The following is a 7,338-nucleotide window of genomic DNA, read 5'->3' as shown; positions in this document are numbered from 1 at the left end:
AGCACTGACCCTACCGAAAGTGAAGCACTACATACTGCAGAGTCACGCTCCTGTGCTCCTCAACAACAGACAGAGTTAAATACTAGATAAACACCCGAGGAAGAGAAATAGACATGACAAAGTACTGTTACCCTAGGAGCAAGATGCAGCAATACATACAGGTCAAGTAGATAGTAGATCTCAGCTACATTATTTGTGATTGCAACAATCATAAACAGGATAGGAGAAATGGTGAAATATATATATCTGTCTTTCTGATGCTGCATAAAACTGACATCTTGCCCATTTCTTGACATTAAAGATCCTGCTGCTAAGTCTGTCTTTTTTTTTTTTTCCCACAGAAAAAGTGCTATTTTTCATGGAGCAAAAATGGTAAATTTCAGGAAGTAACACTGCATTTCGTAAACAGATATTTTAAGAGGCATTGTCAACCAAATAATGCTTTATAAGGCTCTAGAAATGATTCAGTGCATAACTTTTATTCACTTCTAGCTTACTGAAATTTTACTATTCTCTCTGTGAAGTTCAGTATCTGCAAGTGTGACTCAGGAATCCTTTCTCCTACTTTTTCCTTCTCATTCACATTTCTGAATGGATTAGTCCCCTTAAAATTGTTTAGGACTCTGCCATGACAAACAGACCATGAAGATCAACAAGGACAGGAAGGATGATAAAAAATAAGACCCTCTTTCCATAAAGAAAATTATTTTTTTCTCAAAAACATCAAAACCCTTCAAACCAAACAGTCTTCACCATTCCCACTCTTCCTCTGCTTTATCTTAAAATTGTCTGGTATGAATTCCTAAGATATTCATAATTCCATACATCTGTTTAGATAATGGGTCATAGGCGACTCTGTAAAGTTAATATAAATAAGCACAGAGAAGTGTAATCAGATCAGGTACTAAAATACAAGACTCCATTCTCTTGCCTACTTTGCTTTATCTGAAGCTGAAAATTCACTGAGTGGTAGCATTTACCTCTCTCAAGCATTTTCTATACATGTATAGGAAGTGACAAACTGGCAGAAATGTGAATTTCACATCTTTGACAGAATTTTTTTAACCAGTAAACTCATAAGAGTAATGAAAGTGTTACAGTCTTTCTAATGGCAATTGCCCAAACCCCAAGAGCTGGACAAACCCCAAGAGTTGGAATGACACCTCTGATGCATACCAATTTCTGCTTTCCAAATCTTAAATCTGAACGGATAAAATGATCTCTGGGTTATGTTTGGAATAGTTGTGTGGTGTGGCTGGGGACTGATCAACATTGCAGTGTAGCCAAAAGTAAATCTGGGAGACATTGAAGCTAATGCAATGTGCCTGTTGATCTGTGTGTAGGCTATGCCGCAGATTTCAGTTAGTCTTTTGACCATATTCCCTTCTCATATACACATGAGCTTTGAGGCCTTTATGCTTCCTTCTAAAAATGTCTTGTTTCTTCCCAAATGATAATCATGCTTTCTTCTGGTGTTTATGTTTCCCTGATTTGGGCAGTAAAATGAAGCTTGTGGAACATAAAAAGCAACCCCTCTGACCAAAACCCAGAAAAATCAATCCACTATACATTCACTGTATCCCAACATTGGGAAAAGAGATGAACAAAGAAAAAGTCATCGGAAATGGGATTGCTCAATGTCATGCAAGAGCTGAGTGTCTCAGCATGCCTTTTGACACCATGTGAGTTGTGACAACCTATATCTTCCCTGAACACCTTTACCAGAGCTCCACATATGGAAGAACAGATCTACAAAGAGGGCTCCCCAAGTTGAATAGCTTGTGTCATGAACAGCGTGGCCTTAATTTTGTACAAAATGAAGCATTTGTAAATCTGTTACTTGTTAGGACTTGCTTCTGCCAGGTTCCTAGTGAAAAACCCATAGTGACAACAAGTAAGCCTATGGCAAAGTGAAATAGTAGGCTGTGCTTTGCTTATTTACTTGTATTAACAAGACCACTCAGGTCTCTCAAAAGTATAAACTCTGTATTTTGCATGCTTTTGAAGAAGTTGTATTGTTCCCAGTCTTCCCTTCTTTCCCCAGGCCTGGATGCCTCATCCCCAGGTCATTTCTTCTCTTTAACCTCCTCTGAGGCACAACCAGATTTCTGGTAAATGGCAAGCAGTAACTAGCAAAAAAGCAACTTGACTTTCTTCTTCGATCAAATCATGTAATCCCATTGTCTGATTCCATGGTCTGAATCAAATTCCAGAGACTTCACTGAATTTCAGATCAAGCCCACGGTGAATACCTGGGACAACCAAATGGTCTAAGCTCTGACAATCCGTGGGAAGAGTGGCAGTCTGTGATAGCGCTGGGGAAACAGGAACAGAAGGGGTCAGGGTTGGCAGAAATATTGAGACTTTCCTTTTCAACAGACTCACTTCCTAGTCTAACAAGTTCTTCTCCTGTTAGCAAGTAGCAGTAGAAGCTGATGGCAGTACGTAAGCCGCTTCCTTCTGCTTGCAGAAGTCTTGAAACAAAAGCAGCCTTCTGCTGCAGTGCATCCCTCACAGGTCCACCCAGCATGGTTCCAGGTACTGACGGATCCTGAGGTTTCTGTGGAAGGAGAGGTCATTTACTGATTATTTAATCTAGAAAACTGGATGCAAACAGCTATTTCCAAAGCTGGTTGAAAAGTCAAGCATTCAGAACTTGGGAACTGGGAGTTTCAGAGTGACTTTATACAGCCTTATCTCACCTTCCTCTGCCAGGTATGGTTGTACTATGATGCAGACATGGAGGATAAAATCCTAATCTTTGTTGCTGCATGAAAGGCTGATACAAGTTCATCTGAAAGTGACTCAGGACTGCATAGTGAAAATCTGATATTGATAAAAGCCAGCCATTTGCTGGATAAGTTAAATGATACTGGAAATGCTATGTGAAACAAGAGAAGGAATGGTTTCATGGGATAGATGAACACTGCCTTCAACAGCATAATTCAAGCTCTGCCCTGCTACAGAACTTCCATGAAATGCTAGGCACAACATTTAAATTCAGCTTTTCATAATTGGCTACAAACTGTATTTTCCATGTTAAGGGTTCCAAATCACTTTCAACATCTTGTTTTGCAAAGCAATGAGAATATAAGGTTGCTAAATATACTAGAATTATCAGCTCAATATTATCCGTGGGACACACAAAATGAGTGCAGATTTCACTTCTCTCTGAACTTTAGGGCCTCAGTTATACAATGGAGCTAAATCCTCACTTTATAGTCATTCTGAAAGTTGATTTGTTTATGTTTGAGGGGTACAGTACGACGGGAATGAGGAGAATCACAGATAGTCCAGCAAGAAAATTAACAAATCTGTGTTTAACTGAGGGGTGAAATCATGCATGAGAAATACAGCTGATGGCCCTGCCCTGGCAAGATAACAGCACAGCCTCACACAGACGACTAGCGGGTGATCACCAGCTCCCCATGCCTGGGTGAGACAGGCCTACAGCAAATGTCACCAGTTTATGATGCAAACATCAGCGTGGGTGATTCATAACTTTCTGCTTTTTTCTGCAAGCTTTTCCTTCCTTTTGCAGTACGCTACAGCTTGAAAATTCTCCCAGCTCTCATTGCCTGGTCACCGCTTCAGTTTCACCAATGTGGGGCCAAGACATTTTTTCGGTATTTACTCAATAAAGTAAACATGATCAGAAATGTCTATCAAATATTTAAAATCCCAGTGTGGTCCAGAGGATTTTAGAATGGTTTTTGAAATGCTTTAAAAATCTGACGTACAGAACTAGTTAAAATCCTTGTCAGAAAATTAAGAAGATTGCCTGAAGGAGTGTGCCCTGGATCTCTGATAGCAAAAGAAATGAATTCCAGACTGCTTCTCCACCTGTGTTAGTGTTTTGTATGGAAAAATAAACTGCTTTGAAAAATGTATAGGGAAGCAGGAAATCTGGAGTCTAAAATATGGCAACATACACAAACCCTTGCTTTATAATTGTGTGCACTGTAGACCATCTGTTTAGCAGTTAAATACACTCCCATTTAAATGAGTAAGTACATTTAATGGACGAAGTATTAAGATCACTGAGGGGTGAAGTTTTATATTTGCAGTGTGTAAATGCCAGAGTGGAACCACTTGTACATTCTCAATACTACACACCTTTAAAATAACTAAGAAAAATGACTACTTACCTGCTGCATACCAAAAACTGGCTCCTTTTAGGGAAATCACTACAAACTGGAATAGATTGAATTGAAAGCCTGATGGTCTCACGGCCTCCATTCCAGAAGCATAAATCAGGCTGCAGCTCAGCTACTGCTGTTGTGAACTCTTTAAACACACAGAAAGTGGAAAATACGGAAGGGGATGATTTAACGACTTTGAGTATTCATTGTCATCTCAATCATCTTTTAACTAAGACAAGAGCAGAGAGATATTTCCTAAACACCTTAACTAATCAGTTGTCAGTGCTTAAACAACAATTACTTTCAAAAAAAAAAAAAGGGGGGGGGGGAATTAGCTGATATGATTAAGCCATATGGCTAATATAATTGATTTGTTCAGATTTTTAACAATTATGAAAAAAAAAGCCAGAGCAGCAGCGTAATATAATTTACAGATTTAACTGGAGGTGATATGTTTTATTTAGTTCGACAACGAATCGCATCTTCCTGGTGCCTAAACTGAAATATAATGAGGGAAAGGCCACGCTGGGTCCTAAGCATACCTGACCCGGGGAAAACTGATTTTCTGAGACTGGGGGCGGAAAAGTCCCCGGCTGTGAGCGGGGAGCCTGGGGCAGAGCCGGCCGCGGCGGAGCAGGCTGGGTGCCCCCGGGGGGGGCAAGACGGGGACCGGTGGCAGCCCCCCGCCTGCAGGGACCCCCCCGGTGGCAGCTCGGCTCTCCGAAGGGGCAGGAAGGCTGAGCGGGGCAGGCTGTGCTAGCCAAGGGCTACCCGGCTTGCTCCGGATCGCCTTTCTGAGCGCTCTTTAAATTGCTCCTGAAACTTTGATTCGATCCGTAATTTTTAAGACTTGCTCACTGTCAAACCGAGGCGGTATTCCCTTCTGGTTGACTCGCACTCAGCAAAACAGACCGGAGCCATAATAAATCTGCGCTGGAAAATGTATTTGTTTGTGTTTCTCTGCTCTGAAGTTTTCAGTCCCTCTCTTAGTTGTCTTGAGGATGCGTTTGTCCGCCGCCTGATTACTGCTGCGTGGAGGTTTCTCAAAATGGGCTGAGAACGACAATTTTGAGCCTGAGCTAGCGAAAGACAGGAGATTTGGGGAAAAGGAACGCTTCGTTTTTCTGGCCCGTTCCGCGGGCTGCGAAGATGAGCGTGGAAAAGGCGTCCCAGCACCTGGCTGGTGCGTGCCAAGGGCAGGGGCTGCACCCCGCTCGGAACACCCCACAGCACCCCACAAACGCCTCTGCTCCACAGCACGGAACCCAGGGTGCCCTTAGCCTTAGGACAAGGCTTCTTTGCCAGCTTGTTTTCTCGTACAAAACTGATCCTGATGCCCACCTTGCGCTGGAGGATAGAGTTCAGCCTCCGAATGCCATGAGAAGTTCAATTAAGTAAAAGCCTCATTTGCGTAGTGTGGAAACTATAGACATGGCTTAACTGATCACTTCACTCCTGTGAAATTCGCTCCCATTGCTAATAAGCGCAGGTCTCATTAAGGTGCTCCGAACGGAGTTTTAATAATGTGTTAATAATCCCTGCCCGTTGGTCAGGGAACGAAGGGCTAGGAGCGCAGCTGGGGCGGGCGGCAGGAGCCCACCTTGCTCCGGACACCGGGGGTTGCGGCAGCCCCCCGGGACCGGGCTGCCTCGGGTCGCGCCCCCCCGGGCAGCCCCTCCCGGTGCCCGGTAGGGTAAGGGGCCAGCGGCACCGCCAGGCAGCGGGCCGGGGGCCGCCGGTAATTAGAGGCTGCCCGGGGATGATTGCCTTTAGCTGCCCGTGATTAATGATTTATCAGGAACTTAGTTTCACTCCCTCAGCCCCAATAGGCTGCACAAGGCCTTCAGAGACCGCTTTTCTAGCTGTAAAATTGACTTCCCTACCTCGCCTCTTTGGCTCGTTACTATTATCATCTGGGTTTAAATTTCTCGGTTTAAGCAGTGTAATCTTTCTTCGGTTGCGCGCCCCGGAGTAAAAATCGGGGCATCATTTTCACATCAAAGAACTGTCAGCTCCCTCGTATGAATTGCTGCCCCTCGCACCCTCTCTAAAACATTCCCCTTGACACCCGAGCGTTTGGAGAGCGCTGGAGATATATCGCTGTAATCACGGCCGTTATAATTGAGTTTGGTGCTGGAGAAGCCGCAGCGCGGGGGACCAGGGTGGAGCAGAAGGGGCCCGCTCCGACGGGGCGCACGGAGCCGCCCGTTCCCCCCCGTCCCCCCGGGGAAAGGTCGAGATGCCCCGGCCGCCCCCCAGGGCAGGAGCTCGGAGGCCCCTTCTCGGAGGGAAGGTTCCGGGGCGGCCCCATCCCGAGCGGAGCAGGGAGGGGGGCGCTGGGGAATGAGCACCCCCGGCCCCGGAGGAGAAAGAGGAGCGGGGAGGGGAGCTCGCCTGCCGGGAAAGGCGGCGGCCGAGGGGTCGAGGCTGCAGAGGAAGGGGAGCTGCATTTTCCTGTCCCCGTCTCGTAAGGAAATCAACCCAAATCGTTAAAATACATATATACTTTCCCGTCATGGAAAAAGAGGGTCGTTTCTGGTTTTATCATTTAGTTGGGGATTGATTAACACGAAATGGCTTCACCAGCTGACGGAGCAGAAGGGAAAGGACCCCTTTCTGTTCATGTTCGAGGTGAGGAGTCAGTGACCACGTCTGCCCCGCCACGTCCCGCACCCGGAGCCCCCGGGCCGGCACCCGCTGCCCTGCAGCCCCGCGGCGAGGGGCTCTGGGGGGGGTCTGCATCCACACTCCTGTCCCGCCGAGGCCTTACTGGCACAGAGTCAGGCGGCGAGCCCTGTGACGGCTGTGTGTCGAAGCGGTGCCAACACCTCCAAAAAGTCCCCGGGTGCCTGGGGAAGGAGGCTACTCCCCGGCCCGATGGCTCGGGCAGGCGGGGAGCTGCTGTTTAAAGTCCTCCCGAAATGCTGGATCGCCCCTAATCATCCCTCCGCTGATGTGTGTGTGCTCCTGCTTCCATTAGCACAGACCTGTCCAAATCCATGCGCGCCCGTGATTTCTCCGCAGCTTCTGATGATGATTTTCTCGCTGATTGCTAACTTCAGCCCGTGAGAGGTAGCGTTAGAAAGCTGCGTTATTAGCTAGCCTTAAGGTAATTAGTACTTCCCCCTGCCACTGCGTCCATTGTACCACGCAGCATGTAAAAGCCGAGTGTCAGCCCTACGCGTCTGATATTCCT

The sequence above is a fragment of the Cygnus atratus genome, chromosome 6 (assembly GCF_013377495.2).
Source record: "Cygnus atratus isolate AKBS03 ecotype Queensland, Australia chromosome 6, CAtr_DNAZoo_HiC_assembly, whole genome shotgun sequence".
NCBI lineage: Eukaryota > Metazoa > Chordata > Aves > Anseriformes > Anatidae > Cygnus > Cygnus atratus.
This window is presented reverse-complemented; position numbering follows the sequence as displayed.